The following is a 17,646-nucleotide window of genomic DNA, read 5'->3' on the forward strand; positions in this document are numbered from 1 at the left end:
GACTCATTTCTTACGGAAACACCTGGCCATGTATTGTTGCAACTACTCAGTATCCTTCTCTCTTCCTCTAAGCTCATTGCTCTGTGTGTGACCAGAGCAAGAAGCTCTGGCCTACACGTCCATCCGTCTCCACAAACCTGCCTGTGCCACCTCGACCCCACACTCTTGAAAGTTATAGCTTGACAATCCCTTTGCCCACATTCCTCTCCCCCACTTTGAAGTGACTGCTGGGTGAACCTTCCCCTCTAGACCTCCCTCGACTGCCCACCATATACCCAATCCTGGATGACCATATATTCTTCTGCAAAACTAACACCCATCCATCCACTCGCTCAAGTCGTGGGGCACCTGGGGGAGCAGATCATGAATAAGGGTCTCAAAGATAAGACATCTGAAATGAGGGCACAAGGTACCCCTACCCCCATAAAAAGGCATGGGTCAGAATGCACATTTATCAATCCACATGTTATGGCCTCCTCCATCAGAATAACAACTTTGTGTCTAATATTACTCTTTTCCTGCCAATAGCAATTATTTAGTTTAGATTAGCTAGAGGTATGACATCTTGCAAACAGAGTTCGACCTTCAACCTGTGGCGATGAGCCCAGCCGACCCACGTGCTGTGGGAAGTGACATCCCAACGACAGTCTATCAAGTCTCGCTATTCCATGTGTATGTATCCATGTGCGAACCAATAATGATGTAGTGTTCCACACCTATACAATTTGGCACCGATGACGATTTCTGTCTTTATAACATGAAGTTTTTGTAATGTTTGGCAGAGCACTCTCAGAGCAGTAGAGTTCTCTGCATGCCCACATTTTCTTTATAAACTTTGTTCAACTTGCAATCTTTCTCCTGGTCTCATTCCCACTGGGGTGTGTCAATTTATTGACACTTTTTGTATCGTGTCGAGACCAGGCCCGTTCAACCATCAAGCCATAGAAACACAAAAACATGTACTGAGTGTCCGGTTATGGACCCGCACTTTACAACGTACCTGGGGGGGGAGCATGTATATGAGCTTAGCACCATTAGTACGGACAACTTTTGGCGAAGATGCTGCAATACGCAGTATAAAAAACTGCAGACTGACTTATACAGACTGTGGTTGATTGCCTCTAAGCTCATAGACAACAAATTATTGGTGGAGCAGTGAGAGGGCTGCACTGCAGCCGAATTAGTATGATATTCTAGGCATGAAAGCAGTGTATTAGTGTTGTTGGAAGTATTGCACTGCGAGGCTGAATTAGTATGATGTTCTAGGTATGAAAGCAGTAGATTAGCGTTGCTGGAAGTATCGAACTATGAGGAGAAGGGCAAGGAATGGTAATGCACTAATCAATGTATTGTTTGTTATGGTATTTTATTATGTGATTTTATGTATGACTTATAGATAATTCTATGAAATGTTATGACATTTTAACATATTACATTTCTTTTGATTTTTATACCTTTGATGTTATGTGTAAAGTTTTATACTGAAACACATTATATAAATAAATGATGTTGCAGTCTTCATTTTAAACATATGACTATGCTGTTTGACACAAAATAAACATTTGGGGAAAGGGATGTAGTAAATTCCGAATATTTTTTATAAATACTGCCCATTTTTTAAGACACGTTAAAAGTACAGCCCTCTGTATACATGCCAACATTCTGAAGCACTGGGTTGGAGATTTCATCAGAATAATCACGAGAAATGAATGTACCTATATTAATGCATTGGCGATAGAATTATGTTAACAGGAGAACGTGAGAAAAGCAATATTTATTATTGAAAAACCGGGAGTCTCCCGCCTAAATCAGAAGACTTGGCACGTATATCCCCGTGCACTGCAACAGATACTCACAACACTACCCCCTTGCGAAACAGTGGGCATGGTTCCCTGTGATAATGTCGCCTAAAAAAAGTCGCAGCGTTGATGACTTTTTTCCCCTGACCCCTAAAATAATTGCATATTTAAGGATTGTAATAAATCAATAGTTATTAAAAAAAATACCCACCTCTGTGTGGAAAAACAAACCCCTCACTGCACTGTTGCCCACTCTCTGCACAGAGCAAATATTCAAGTCTGCTCTCATTTGCAGGAAAAATGTCACTCTTCTGCACAAGACATGAACAATTATTGCGCAGGGAAAATCGCTCTCTACGCACGACCAGGAATATTCATCTCTTTTACACAGGACCACAAGTCACAAATATACCTCTCTGTAGAGACCCCCATGCCTACTTCCCTCTCGCAAGCAGGTGAAGTGCATATGTTAAGGCTCAAGACTCAAGAGTTAGCGCCGTAGACCACAGACGTTCATGACCTGAACGTAACTTGTAACTCACGTGATGAGGAGAAGGCGGAGCGTTGCCATGGTTCCTTTCTCGGGACGCCACTCCATTCACTATTAAATCTGCAAACCGACGAAACGTTCGTTTACGTTTCCGCTGGGGGAAACCAAAACATAAATCCAGGTGCGTTACTTTAACCGTATTTGACTCGTTTCCAAATGTTAGTTATGTATAGGATCGCATGGGGGCATGTTGGGGGTTTTAAATACTTTCTTTTAAGTGTTAATGTGCAAGTTATGTTAAAAAAGCTTATTTATAGGGTTCCTTAATAAGCCTCAAAACCACCGCTCTGCTGTGCAACTATTCTATCAGTGGACAATGGGATATGGGATTAGGTTTTTTAATACACTTGGACCTGAACTGCTTCAGTTGAAGTGATCCAAAACTACAAGTCGCAAAGTGCTTTATTGTTAATCAAGACCCGGGCCCAGGTGACATTGAGTTCTCTGAACTGAAACAGAAACCACATTCAGTGCTACCATTGTCCTGGCAGTTTCATGCATAGATGTGAAAATGCACTTTGGAATTGCCGTGTTTTTACTTTCAAGTTTCGTAATTTGACTATTCAAGACATTGATCTGCTTTAGTGCATTTGAATACATAATATACGTTAAATCCTCAATGGAATGTATAACTGCCCTCCTTACCAAAGCTTTGACAAAGAACGTTTACGTATGCACATCCATAACTGTTTAAGGAACGTTTACTGTACATGATTATGTTCCTGGATACGGAGTACATGGTCTGGCCAGCCATAATGTATTTACACATACAAGGTCCGCACACAACTATGTTGAGTTAGCCCATCAAGTAATCCTTGTTTTTGCTAAGAAAAATCGTATTTTATTTACAAACTGAAACCAACTGATTCATACCGCATGCAAAGTGGACGTTTTCTATTAGTGCTGAGTTGATTGTGGTTAGATGCTGGAGTGGGTGAACATGATTGTGTTAATAAGGATGGATGACTGGTTAGGTGGGTGGATGATTAAATGAATATGGTTGGGACGGTTAGTGGGTGAATATGTATTGGTAGAGGGATGGGAAGTTGAATATTATTGGGTGGAAGGGTGAGTGTAAACGTCAGAAGGCAGCACAAGTACCTCAAACTCCGCACCCAAACTCTGCAGTCCAGTGTGTGCTCTCTGTGACCGAAAAGCAATGCAACACTGCTGGGAGTTGAAACCTCTCGGCAGGTGTGGTTGCATGCCACCAAGTTCTCAAAGGAGGTGCAGGACAAGCTGTTGGACCTGCCGTTTGATGGTAAGGAGCTCTCCCGCTCCCTCTTTCTCACAGCTGAGACATGTAAACTGTGGATGTGCAGTAAATAAAAGCTTGTAACGCCCTGAAGTTTACCAAAACAGCCACTGTTCATAGTCCGTTATTTTGCGAATGCTTTGGCTGCTGCATAAACTGGGTGTGGGGTTGTATAATTTGGGCTGTAATAGCACCTTAAGTCTACCCTTCCCATTGTATAGAAATGTTTGTGTGTCCATATATAATTTCCAAACGCACGCATTGGCAAAGCCAACAGTCATGGCTTGTGTCCGGGTATTAGATGGGCATTTTCCAGGCATTGCTCTCATAGGCCCAGGCAATCGCACCATTCTCCAGCTGTTACATCTTATGGTCAGGTAGTACCATTATGACCGTGCCTTGCAAAAGCCTAGGGCATGCCTACACAAAATCCACAACGGTTGGCTTTGCCAATGCTTGTTTGCTTCTGGTTTGTTCCTCAACCAGAAAGTTTGTAATGTTATGAAGCAAATGCAGCATTTTAGGAGTGCAGTATTGTACTTGAATGGGAATATTGACTGATCATTTAAGGGCCATCTGCCAACCACCTATGCAGCATAGAAGTTCTGGGCTTTTGGGGATTTTTCTGGTGGGACCTGTCTAGGCTCGAATTACGGTAGACGTGGGTGACCAGAGGCCTATGTCTGGTTTGAGAATGCACCCGTCTTTTCCGGAAGGCTGAGAGCTCGATGGTTTCTCTGACATGATTACTTGTAAATGGGACAAGATATACTTGAGCTATTGAAGGGGTGGGTCATCAGGGGCCTATTGGATTGTCTTGCGACCTGCGCCACGTTACATTGGAAGGACTGTGAGCTCAACAGACTCCATGGTATTATTGTACGGAAATGTACATAGACCTACTTAGACTTTCATAGTCTTTAACTACTACAGTGGAAGGTGGACGTAGGCCTTTTTGAACTGCTTCCAACCCATGCCATGTTTCACTCAAAGAATGTTAACCCTATTACTCCTACGTCCCGTCCCCTTTCCTCCATACTTATGGGACATTCCTCTGTCCTTTGGGACGGGACAGGGTCACTTTGTAAAAACATAAAAAAATGTTTGCCAACATTTTAGTCCTTCCTCTCTTTCTACGCGGGGTACGGCACACATCCGTAACCCCGCCCATCTTAGCTCCACCCTGCGCATCACCTATCAGTCCTTTTCTCAGCTCATTCCGGACTGGACGCACTTGCATCTGCAGAAGAATTTCTCACTTTTTTCCTCCTCTATGGCTCTCGCTAGCGATCGCTTAGTAGTCTGTCTATGTCGTTTAAACTAGACTTTCAAAATTGTAACTCGTGTCAGCGGCGCTTCGTGAGGGCGGACCCCCATCCTCTTTGTTTAGAGTGTTTGGGTCCCGATCACCATTGGGACTCCTGTTTCTAGTGTGATTCCCTTTCGGTCCGGGCACTTCAACGTCGGTTAGAGCGGTGGGAGGAGGTGTTTCAGCACACTCCTCCTACGCATTTTCAATCCTTAATCGACGAAAAGAAGAAACGCCCGGTGAGTAATTTACTTTTTAGAGCACCCCGGCCGGGTGACTCCTTCCCGGGGTCTTCCCAGGCTGGGAGGAGCGTCGACCACTCTGTCACCAGGGCTTGCCCTGAGGTGCCTTCTGGGCCTAATAAGTTTACCAGAGTTTTCTCCGAGGGTCTCCATAAGGGGCCTGTGGTCACCGGAGTACAGTCCGAGGCCCCTCCTGTGAGGCTGGGTGTAGACCTAGTTCTACTGAATCGTGGGGTACCGGAGCTCACACCGAGGCCTCTTTATCGGCTTCCCCAAAAGTACTGGGGAGCGCCCCTTTTCGTCCAGTTTACGACTGGAACGCTCGGATGCCTCTTCCGCACAACATCTTGCTGCCTGTCGGTTCGGCACCCTTAATTTATGTGGACACCTCGGGGGATGGGTCTGTTTGGCAACCTTCCCCTCTGTGTCCCTGAAATTATCCTCCTCATGAGAGGCCTCTTCCGGCAGGTCCAAAGCCTTCTCCAGGGGACGCCTTTTTCGGCAAGTTTCAGACGCTCATGCGTACCGACCCCATGAGGGAGTATTTCAAGGGTCTTTTTAGGGAGATCCGCCTGTGCCTCCTGCTCCACTCGCACCTCTGGCGGTTCCACCGGCGCCGCCTTTGCCTGCGGTGCCTTCCCTTAGCCTTCCGCCCTTGCCCCCATTGTTCCCAGTGGACAAGGCGGTGCCCGACGTAGTTCAGCAAGACCCTAACCTGTCGGTTGATGCGCAGGGTGATATAGCGAAGATCAGCCCCACTCTATTCGAGCTTTCCACGACCAGGTGCTGGACATTTGTCTATTGGATGTTCGAGTGCCTGAGGCATCCGCTCCGCAGGAGGGTGTGCTTTCAGGGGCATTCACCTTATCTCCTTCGGAGCGTACCGGCCTGTTCTTGCAGAAGGACGTTTTGGCTGAGGTCCGTAGAGTCTGGGAGAAGCCACAGTCTGGACTTTTCGTCAATAAGAAAATTGACGCACGATACAGGCTGCATTCTTCGGAAGAGGTGGCCCTAGCATCTTGTCCGCCCCCATCCTCCACGGTGGTGGCTGCGGCCACCTTACAGTCCAGGCCTGCAGCATCCTCTTCTACGACGGCTACTCTGGTCCTGGGGAAAGAGGACAAGCTCCTCGACCTCCTGGGGAGGAAGATTTTTACTAACTCGGCCCTGCAGCTCCGGCAGGCCAATGCAGAACTGGTGTTAGCGGGGGCGAATATGAAAATGTGGAAAAGTCTGTCAGAGTTCGAGGAATTCATTCCAGTCAAGAAGCTGGAGGACTTTAAGGCAGGATTGTCTGATGCCAGGGTCTTGGCCCAGGATCTGTTGGAGGCCGTGGCTCATCACGTCGACACTTTGGCTCGGGGCCTTATGCTGGGAGTTGAAACCTCTCGGCAGGTGTGGTTGCATGCTACCAAGTTCTCAAAGGAGGTGCAGGACAAGCTGTTGGACCTGCCGTTTGATGGTAAGGAGCTTTTCCATTCCACAACGGATGTGGAGCTGACCAAAACAAAGGTCAGCACCCAGACAGCTAAAAGTCCTTGTCCATCCTGGTTAAAACTCCTTTTAGAAACCACAGACCGTTGTCGCAAAGCCAGCCCTCCTCTGGCTTCAGAGGGTTTCTAGATGGGAAATCCCCCTAGAGTGGATACCTCTTCGGGTAATAACCGCCGGAGGCAGCAACAGACTCGGTTTTTCTCCCGCTCCTCAGCCTCCTCCTCAGTTTCAGGTGGTAACACCACTGAAAAGCCTGCCAAATGAGGGTTCTCCGTGCTCGCACGAGACCCCGGTGGGAGGACGCATTGCATCTCATTGGGAGGCGTGGCAGACCATCACCGCGGACCGGTGGGTCTTGTCAGTCGCTCGGGCGGGCTTCCGCTTGCCCTTACCCCCTACCCCACCCTTCAACCCTCCTTTCCAGCAGTCGGGTCGTCCTCCCTAAAAGCTGAGGTTCAGAAACTGCTGGACCTCAGAGCTGTGGAACCCGTTCCTCTTGGGGAACGAGGGGAGGGCTTCTACTCCCGGCTGTTTACGGTGCCCAAACTCCACCAGGCTGGCCTGCGCCCCCTCCTAGACCTTTCCCAGTTCAATCTTTTCCTACCCGAAGAGAAATTCAAGATGATCACGCCCAACAAGATAAGGTCCTCTTTTGCAGATGGGCGATTGGCTCTGCGTGGTGGACCTTCAGGATGCGTACATGCATATTCTGATCTGGAATCCACACAGGAGATATCTCAGTTTCTCTGTGGGAGAGGAGGCCTTCCAGTTTTGAGTGCTTCCTTTTGGCCTCAGCTTGGCAACGCGTGTCTTCAAGAAGATGATGTCGGTGAGTGCGGCCTATCTTCGTCTGCAGGGTATCCATGTGTATCCGTATTTGGACGACTGGCTCTTACGCAGCCCTTGCCCGTTGAAAGCCGCGTGCAATCTTCAGTCTCTCCTTCAGCTCCTGTTATATCTTGGGCTGTTGGTGAACTGGCGGAAATCTTCTATGACAGTCTCGCAGGACTTGATTTTCCTGGGTTTTCGCTGGAACACGATCGACTGCAGAGTGTACCTGACCGAGGACAGAATGGCAGATCTGTTGGCCACGTGTCAGATGGCTGCACAGTCGGAGAGCATGTCGGCCTGGTGGTTCCAGAGGTTTCTGGGCCTCATGACCTCATCCGTGTTGGCTCTTCCTCTTGCTCGTCTCAAGATGAGGCAAACTCAGATGGCTCTTTGGAGTTCTTGGCGTCAGGCTGTGGATCCGGACTCCAAGTTGATATTGATTCCGGCTTCCATGAGAGTGGACCTGTAGTGGTGGTCGTCTCTCAGCAACCTGTCGGTGGGTGCGGGTTTTCAGGACCCAGCCCCTATGGTAACAGTCACGACAGACTCCTCCCTTCTGGGGTGGGGTGCGACGTTGGATCTTATTCAGGTCTCCTCAGGACAAGTTCCTCCACATAAATCATCTGGAGCTTCTGGCGATCTTCCTAGCGCTCAAAGCGTTCAGACCGATCATTGCCAACAAAGTGGTCCGTATCCGCACGGATAATGTGGTGTCAATGTATTACATCAACAAGCAGAGGGGCACCAAGTCTCCCTTTCTCGTGGACCTGTCCATCCAGATTTGGGAGTGGGCGGTTCGTCATGGTGTCTGGTTAGTTGCAGTACACATTCCGGGCCAACTGAATGTCACGGCAGATGCCCTCAGTCGGCGGACGATGGTCAGCTACGAGTGGGAATTGAAGGCAGAGATCCTCTCATGGATTTTCCTGCGTTGGGGCACTCCGGAAGTGGACCTCTTCGCGACAGCGGCAAACAAGAAACTTCCTCTGTATCCCTCCAGAAACGGGCTGGGAGTCTCCTCTCTGGGGGATGCTCTTGAGATTCCATGGCACAACATGAGGGCCTATGCATTCCCACCTCTGCCTCTGATTCATCGGACGATTTGCAAGCCGAAGAACACAGTGAACTGTTCTCTTCTGCTCATAGCCCCGTAGTGGCGGGCCAGGTTTTGGTTTTCAGAACTTCAACACCTGTCGGTGTATCCACCGTTCAGGCTATCGGTGAGTCCCGACCTGCTTCACCAGGATCAACAGCTGTGGCATCCCTCCCACAATCGTTCAGCTTGGCGACATGGTGCCTGAGTTCGTCATTAGAACACCTCAACCTGTCTGCTGATAACATGCGCATTATTAAGGCAGCCAGGAAACCCTTGACAAGGTCTCAGTATAGAAGCAAATGGCTTAGGTTCTGTCATTGGTGCTTGGACAAACAGCTGGACCCAAGAGCGGCTACGATTGACACTGTGCTGTCTTTCGTGTGTCACATAGCAGAGTCGGGCATTCACGTTCTGTCTTGCAGAACTTATCTTTTGGCGGTATCCGCTTACTTATCCACGGACCAATGCTCTTACTCTCTGTCTAATCCATTGGTTAGGAGACATTTTGCAGGTTTGATGCGCCTTTATCCCCCGGTTCGCCAACCGCACCCGGCGTGGGATCTGAATGTGGTCCTTACGGCGTTGTGCCATAAACCTTTGGAACCAATGGCCACGGTGGACCTCAAGCACCTTTTCGTGGAAGGTGTCCTTTTTGGTTGCCGTTACTTCAGCAAGGCGTGTGAGTGAACTCCAAGCTTTATCGGTGCAGCATCCTTTCTTGGTTTTCCACAAGGATAAGGTGGTCCTACGGACAAATCCTTCTTTCCTACCGAAGGGGGTCTCTGATTTCCATCTGAACCAATCTATCTCCCTGCCGGTCTTCTTTCCGAAACCTGCTTTAGAAGCAGAAAGGGTTCTGCATTGTTTGGATGTGAGAAGGGCTCTTAAGTTCTATCTAAACAGAACATCTGAATTTAGGAACTCTTCTCAACTGTTGGTGACCTTTGGTAATCCACAAGGTAAACGGGCCTCTAAGGTGACTATCTCCAGATGGATCGCTGCCTGTATTACAGAGTCTTACACTGTCCAAGGACTGCACCCTCCTAAAGGTATTCATGCACACCTGGTGCGGGGCAAGGCAGGTGCAGTTGCCTTTCAAAAATATGTCCCCTGGGAGACCATCGCAAAAGCAGCTACTTGGGCCTCTCCATCGTCCTTTTGTAAACATTGTCTAGACTTGAGCTCCAGATCTGATGCTCACTTTGGCCTGGCTGTGCTAAAGAACCTTTTTCAATAGGGGTTTTTCCATCACCCGTAGTTCCTGTAAGGAGTGCTTGGGAATCTCCCATAAGTATGGAGGGAGGGTGACGGGACGTAGGAGTATAACCAGGTTACTCACCGTAGTGACCACCTTACTCCTAGTCCATAGTCCCCTTTCCTCCATACGCCCGCCCGCCGTCCGCTCTAATAAGGTTCCTCTATTATTGCTTAAAGATCTGTGACCTGGCGATAGAAAAGGACTGATAGGCGATGGGCGGGGCGGAGCTAAAATGGGTGGGGTTACAGCTGCGTGGCGTACCCCGCGTAGAAAGAGAGGAAGGACTAAAATGTTTGCAATTTTTTTGATGCTTTTACAAAGTGCTCTGGTCCCGTCCCACAGGACGGAGGAATGGCCCATAAGTATAGAGGAAAGGGGACTATGGACTAGAAGTAAGGTGGTCACTACGGTGAGTAACCTGGTTATTTACCCCCATGTTCATACTTAGGTTTTTGCTAAAACTCTTAAAGAAAAAATGTGTTTGGGACATCAGAAATTATTTTTAATTCTAGTATTTTTGTATTGATGATGCTGGCATTTGTTGTATTTTTTAGCAGACATTCATGTTGTTTTTTTATTTTATTGTGCTCATTTGTATCTAACCAAATGGCCAAACTTCAAGCAAATGCACAACTTTCTGCATCTAAAGTTATAAATATGTCTACTTTGATTTATGGTTATGGCTCCTACACAGGAGTATGTCTCTGACTAAGAATATAAAAACCATTGACCTCTATGGCGGTAATTTGCAATTAAACACTTTTTCCAACTGTAATACTCAATGGGCCATTTACGGTATTAAATGCCCTTGCCATTGTTTATATATAGGCAAGACCAAACGACCTATTAAATACACAATCTATGAACACAGACCCTGTATAAAAAATAAAGTGGACAACAAACCTCTTGTTGCCCACTTCATTAAAAAAACATTTACCTTCTGATATGTTCTGGTTTGTTATCCAGATAATACAACCACCAAGAGGAGGAGGCCGAGATCTCCTTCTCAAAAATGCAAACAAAAATGGATCTTTAACCTAAACACTGTAAAACAGGGATTAAACTCCGCAATAGAATGGGGCCTTTTTCTATAAAGAACTCTGACATAATACTTTACAAAATCTTTGTGCCTCTCAATTTTCCGGAGACTAAGCTTAGCATTACCTTTCTCCTCCTCTTTTGAGGTGCAGGGTTTCGAAATGATTTGCACCATTCCGTTTACTTCCTAGAATGAAGATCTTCCCTTTTTCACATCTGTATTAAGAGTTGGGACTAAAGGTAGAAAACATCTACTAATGTAATAAGAAATGTGCAAAACAGCCATGATGTCCTCTTGACAATTTTTGTTAAATTCAATCTAACTATCCTTTTAGTCTATTAATACCTCTTCGTGCGACAAGACACACCTAAGATGGCGGCCCAATTGGTGCTGGTCATTTTCTCTCCTCTTTTTCAAACACAGCCTCCAATCTTACACCTTTAAAGTTACGTTTGTTCAGAAATCGACATTGCGTGTTCCGCTGTGAATATGGGGCAGGAAAATAAAGTTGGAATCATTCCATTATAGAGTACAGATGAAATATTTGTGTAAGCTCAATGAGGTAAGAGAAACACTGGTGCTTGTATCAGTTCTTTGTGTGATACTACACACCTAAGATGGCGGCCCAATTGATGCTGGCCACTTCTTTTTCCTTTTCAAACACATCTTCTAGTTTTACATCTTAACGAGTCATCTGTGTTTAAAAATCCACATTGCGTTCTCCGCAGTGGAAATGGAGCACGAAAATTAAGTTGGAATCTTTCCGGTACAGAGGACAGACTAATCATCTTTTTGAACCTGATGAGGTAAGAGTAACACCGGCGTAACACCGGCGTCCGTATCAGTTATTTGAAAAATATAAAAACGTCTTCTGACATATATATATATATATACACATAGTCGAGTAACAAACCGTTCTTTGGTTTTGCTTGTCTCTCTTGAAACAGATCGAATTAATTGGCCGCGACCTCTGTAAAACGAATACTACCGATTTTGCAGAAAACATAATTTCGGCGACGTGTCTGGCTACGAAAAACGACACGTAAAAAAACAGACGTGTTCAAGTTAATATTCGCCTTGACACAAGTACGTTATGAATATAGTACTTTTACGTATTTGTGTACTTCTAGTTGTTACTCATTTTGATAAACAATGTATTAATTAAATAAATTGCAACCGTGTCTTTGCTTATTTAGTTGAAAATTGTACATTCTCTTGCCTTTTCTTTTGTCATCCCCTACAGGGAGACATCACACCGTATGTTGGTAGAAGAAATTCATTTTCTTTGATAATTGCAATGAAAACGATTTCCAGGAGAAAAATTGTCTGTAGTGTGATGCTCACCTCTCACATAATTGTTAAGGTGAATGCAAGAAGGCGAGCCAGCAATCAGAATGTAACTATCTGACCCTGCTGGAAGAACACCCTGTCCCTACAACGGGATGCCTATCCCTAGGCATCGAGTGGTGCAGCACCTATCTAATAGGGATAGAGTGAGAGAGAAACTGCATTGTTTTTTTGTTTAGACAAAAGGAAACCGACAGTGTCTAAAGGGAGCAACCAAGCAAAATCAAGAACCACTACTCCTATATGTCCAGGAATGACATAGCTGGGTATTAGATCACTGTCATTCTCAGCTAAAATTAGCTTACATGACTGGTTAAATGACCGTGGGAATTTTTATACCATGTTTTATTCACCCATAGGCAATTTAGTCAAATCTCAGGTGGAGTAGTAGGTCTAGAGAAAGACTTAAAATAAAGGGCATCAAAGTGTGGTGTTAATGATGCCTACTACGTATAGCATTCTATAAAAAAAACTCACAACTTGTGAGTCAAACAGTTACTCATACATATCTTCTAGGATATCACCCCTTGTTATTGAGGATATCTATAGAAGGTCATGGGTCTGCCCACGACCAAAGAGGTTGACCGGTTTCGATGGGGGGAAAAGTGATTCCAACCATCTTCTTCAGGACCGATTCTTCAATTAGCGGTAAGTCATCTGCCAACCATGTCCAGATAGTGGGGGCACAGGGTGGGATGGCCGCTCAGTCTCCTGCAAGGGAGACAAAAGATAGACTCAAAAGACAGGGTGTCAGTGTGCCCTGTTGGTACCCCTTATTGTGAACACCACTAGTGTGTGGGTGATAAGGGTTTTATGGGAGGTGTTTAGAATTACAGAGGATGTTAAAGAGGGGGGTGGGCCTATTGACTAGGCTATGCTACTGACTATGTAAACTAGCGTATAGTTTAATCACTCTAAATATACCAAAAAGGGGTGTGGGGGAGGGAGGATGGTGATCGAAAGACCAGGGGTGCCAAGGGGGGGCACCCTCCATGCATGTGCCAATAGCTCGTAAGTGAAAGAAAATGTATGCCCACCTGAAAGACTTGTTAATCGGGCATTAGCCATTGCCTGTGTTGTCAAACTGCTGCAGATAAAACAAAAAGACACCCAACCATGGCGGGTTGTTAGCGCATAAAGGGCAGCTGCTCACATCCCGAGTGCATCATGTGCATCGTGTGCACAGGGCACACGGACAAGCCCCTTACCTGCTGGATCGCTGGAAACTAGCCCAGTCGCAGCCATCTGACGGCAGAGAGGATCGTGTCCGCAGCCGCGCGTACAGGAAAAGCTACTTACAGGTCGCGTGCTGTGGTAGGCGGGACTAGCCCGGATAGGCCAATCACTGCCTTATATCTCGATGGTGGTGGATCAGCTGGTCTGTGCGCACATGGAACATTGACCGCAAGGTGAATGTCCTGTCGGTGGGTTGAGATTCCACAGAGTGGGCTGGGTGGGTTGGTCAGGTGACCGGAGACTGTTCACCAGTTTGTCCCTCACATTCTATTGTCTCTTGAGTGCAAAACGGGGTTCAGGTAAAATGGATTGCCCAGTGTTGAGATACTACATTCAGCTCTGTAGCTCCACAGGTGAGCACAAGAGTTTGTTATATTCTTCCAAGGAGATATAATTCACACCAATGCTTTGTTTTTTATATTTTGTATACTGTTTATCACTTAGATACCTTTAACGGTTCCTTTTTAGATTGTGCCTTTAAGAAGTTTGAAATAAATTGAAAATATTTTTATATTTTTTTTTTGTTGTGGGCAAGTCATTTAATAAACCTTTCTCCCAATTACATAAATTGGGATGTTCTGCAAGTCCATGATGGTGCACTACTCTTAAGAATCTGAGTTTGAGAAACAGGGTAATTACCCTCTGTTCCGCTTTGGATGCATCCTTCACAGGAGGGCAATGGTTTGATTAGTGAGAATGTACAATCTGGCAGAAAATATACAAGCCATGGTTAATTCAGCAGCAGAGAAATATAACATTGGCTGCACAGAAGAACAATCAAAAAGACGGGGAACCCATGCACCGGCTGAAGGTCACTCTAGCATAGTCGGAGGGTGGGGTAGAGAGGAGTGAATTAAGGGGGCCAGTGCAAAGAAAAGATTGGAGGGCCTAACTTGCCATTTAAAAGTATGTTACGTGTATGAGCTATGTAGGATGCATTTACATAAAACATTACATTGTGCTACACAGAAGATGGCACAAGGCTTCACTGGGGAGCAATTGCACATTAGAATAAAGTTCAGGTTTAAAAGATGCAAATCTGGAGAAGTAAAGAGCTCGGAGATATGTGGGTGTAGTAAATGTGCACTGTAAAAAACCTGGTGTTGATATCATGGCAAATAAATACTGGAAAAAACATTCCAAGACCAACTAAGTCTAACTTGGATAAGGTATCAGCAACAGGCTTAAATAAAGATGGAAGTGGTATGTTACATTTTTTACTTTTAGCAGTTAGCAATCGTAGATCTCAAAACCCTATCACTTGGAAAGGACACACTAAGTTGGCTCTTGGTATGTTAACAAGAAGGAAATCGGTAATCTGCAGTAGAAACATACATTTGAGGGGAGCAGAAAGACCAGTTTGTGGAACTTGTAGAAATGAGGATTGAGCTATATGACGAATGTACCCAAACGAAAATGGGAGTTTTGTGATTGCTATTCTTCGATAGGCTATAAAAAGAATTTTGCATCTCCAGCACGGAAATAGGGCTTTGTGGTTGTTGTTGGCATAATAGAACCTGTACACTCATAATGCGACGATAGGCATGGTTTTGTGTGGAAATGTCTAGAATGGTGGGATGCAGTGGATTGTTCAGAGTTGGAAGAAGAAGCTGTTTATGCTGCTTACTTAGTATGCATTAAATTGGGGATCGAGTGGGAAGGCACTGTCCATGAAGTCATAACTTAAGCAAACCATGCACAGCTGCTAGCGCTCCATATCTCTGGCATGGCCTACTGTGCTTTAGCATGACTAAACACAAACACCAGGGAATTATAGTGGATTTTAATCCCCCTTATGTAAGATGACCATTCTGAATTATTAGATAAATAAATGACACTTGATAAAAGAGAATATATAATGTAATCATAATCTTCTCAAAGCTTGTGCGTGTATTATAAATGTTTTCACAATGTCAATTGCGGAATAACAAGCTGTCAGCGGGAACAGCAGAAAGATTACTGGCCTATATGTTTAACTAGATTATATACCCGACGTTGCCCGGGATTTCATTTTCTCATCAGGACTTTTATTTGTTAGAAATATATCTTAAGGTAGCTTGACGCTTTTTGAAAAGGCTAAGGAAGGTGCAAAGAAAAACTAACTACGTTTTTTGGTTATTTAATATTTAAAAAACATTTTCTTACAAGGACTACACAACACAATTTCTTTTGTTCTTCTTAAAGCCTCATCTTGAAACTTATAACTGTTATTGAAAAACCCATGGAGATTCCTGAGCAGCACGATGGGTGACATGATGCAGATGGTACCTACAACTATGGACCTAAAGTTGAATATTACCAAAGTACATGTTCGTTGTAAGGCTTGTTTAGAAACGATATTTATTGTTTTCCAGTTGGAGCAAAGATATACAACTGATTTGGGGAACCCGCTCTCGAACAACAACTGCCCCTGGGAGAAACATGGAGATTCCAAGTTGATAGCTTTTTTTTATTTGATTTTATTAGAGTTTATGGAACACAATTTAAACATACATGCATCATTCGGAACATGTTACAACCATCTATCCCCGCTCCACCCCTCCCTCTACCAAATGCACTGTAACCTTAGACAGTAACCGAACATCCATTCCTCCCATCCCCCCCCAGAACACAGTTTCTTCTCTTAGTCCAGATATATTTAAGTTTCTCTTAGTGCTGCATGAAGTCCATTTACCTTGATGGCACATAACGTAATACAGACTAAGCGGACGTGTTAAAATAAAATTTCCTATCCCTGGAGCTCGCATGTCATTGGTCAATCAACAATACATTTAACAATGGTATTTAATAGCAGTACGTTCATCATTCCCTCTCCGTTGACCCTCATGCGATGTTGGGTATGTATTCATTCACAAAATCATTCCACATGAACTCGTTTTGCGCCGCTCTACCATAGAGGGCTGCTGTAATACTTATACTTTCCATCGTATAAATGTTTGTTGCAACACCCACCCACTCTCTCTTGCTCAGGACCAGACCCGCTTTCCACTTAATTACCAGGCAAGCCCATGCAGCGAGCAGCAAGGGCGTCACAATTCCACTCATTCTCCGCATTTCACAGTCCCATTCTTCCAATCCGAACAGTATGAAGAGAGGTGCAATTTCACGGGAGATCCCATCTACCTGCTTGATCCAACCCAGTACCTTGTTCCGATACACTTGGACCCGGGGGCATTCCTACCACATGTGCCAATAATTGGCTCTCTCCCCACATTGACGCCAGCACAGAGGGCTCACAGATTGAAACATTTTTGACAGCCTGTGAGGGTCGTATTTTTTTTAAATGTTTTCAATTTGTTTATGGTTAAAAAATATAAACCTTTACAAAATTTAAATTCCAAATCTTCTAACAGAATTATTCAATCTTTAAATCACATTTAAAACATTTAGAAAAAATGTTTAAACAATACAAAAAAGTTCTATACAGACTATTTTGAATTACGATTTTGAAACAGTCAAAACAATCTAGACAATCTAGCTCAATCTTCATTGATCTTCCAGACCTTTATGCAGAATATAGAGATACTAAAACGTATCCAATCATTTCCTCATGGTTGTCACAAAAGCAATTCTTCTTCAATTACCTTTTATAAAAGCCACAAAGGCATACATTTGTGATTTCCCTTGCCCCAGCATCAAACGGTCCCAAAGACTTTCCATACAGTCAACATAATCAGTATTCACAAATCGCATTAGGTGCATTGTTTGGGTATGAACGGTCATTCCAATATTAAATGTTTCAAAGTTTCAACATTTTCATTACAGTTTAAAAATCGACAATTTTCAAATTACCATATTTAAGTGGGGCCCAATGCTTAATTTGCACAATTGACCCAACTTCTCAAGGCCTGCATCAAAGCAGGATTGGAATTGTACGTGGTTGGGGATTTCCTCACACACTCCTGAGCCCATATGTGGCTTGGCTTTCATGTCCGCCCCCTCGTCCATATTTTCCCATATTGTGCCTAGTATGGGGTGGTTTCTGAGCCTTCGAATGAAAGTATTCCTAGGGACCCAAAGCCACTCTGAAATTGTGACAGGGGCTAGATTATGATTATGCAGGTGAATCCACTGCAGCTCCTTCTTTCCCCTCAAGTGAGGAATCAGTTCCCTCAGTTGCACAGCGCGGTAGTATACTTCTAGGTCAGGGAGACCAGCCCCTCCTTTTTCCTTGGGTAAGATAAGGACTT

General features: G+C 44.9%; 1 protein-coding gene across 1 annotated transcript in view; it reads left to right on the plus strand.

Moving 5' to 3' along the window:
- Positions 1–2,377: 2,377 nt before the first annotated feature.
- SPAG1 (sperm associated antigen 1) overlaps positions 2,378–17,646 on the plus strand; it is a 1,725,603-nt gene continuing 1,710,334 nt past the window's right edge. The window contains exon 1 of the mRNA XM_069621435.1: positions 2,378–2,470. The gene's annotated coding sequence lies outside the window, so the exon portion shown is untranslated. The remainder of the gene's footprint in view (positions 2,471–17,646) is intronic.

This window comes from Ambystoma mexicanum, chromosome 5q (assembly GCF_040938575.1).
Source record: "Ambystoma mexicanum isolate Mex_15411 chromosome 5q, UKY_AmexF1_1, whole genome shotgun sequence".
Taxonomy (NCBI): domain Eukaryota; kingdom Metazoa; phylum Chordata; class Amphibia; order Caudata; family Ambystomatidae; genus Ambystoma; species Ambystoma mexicanum.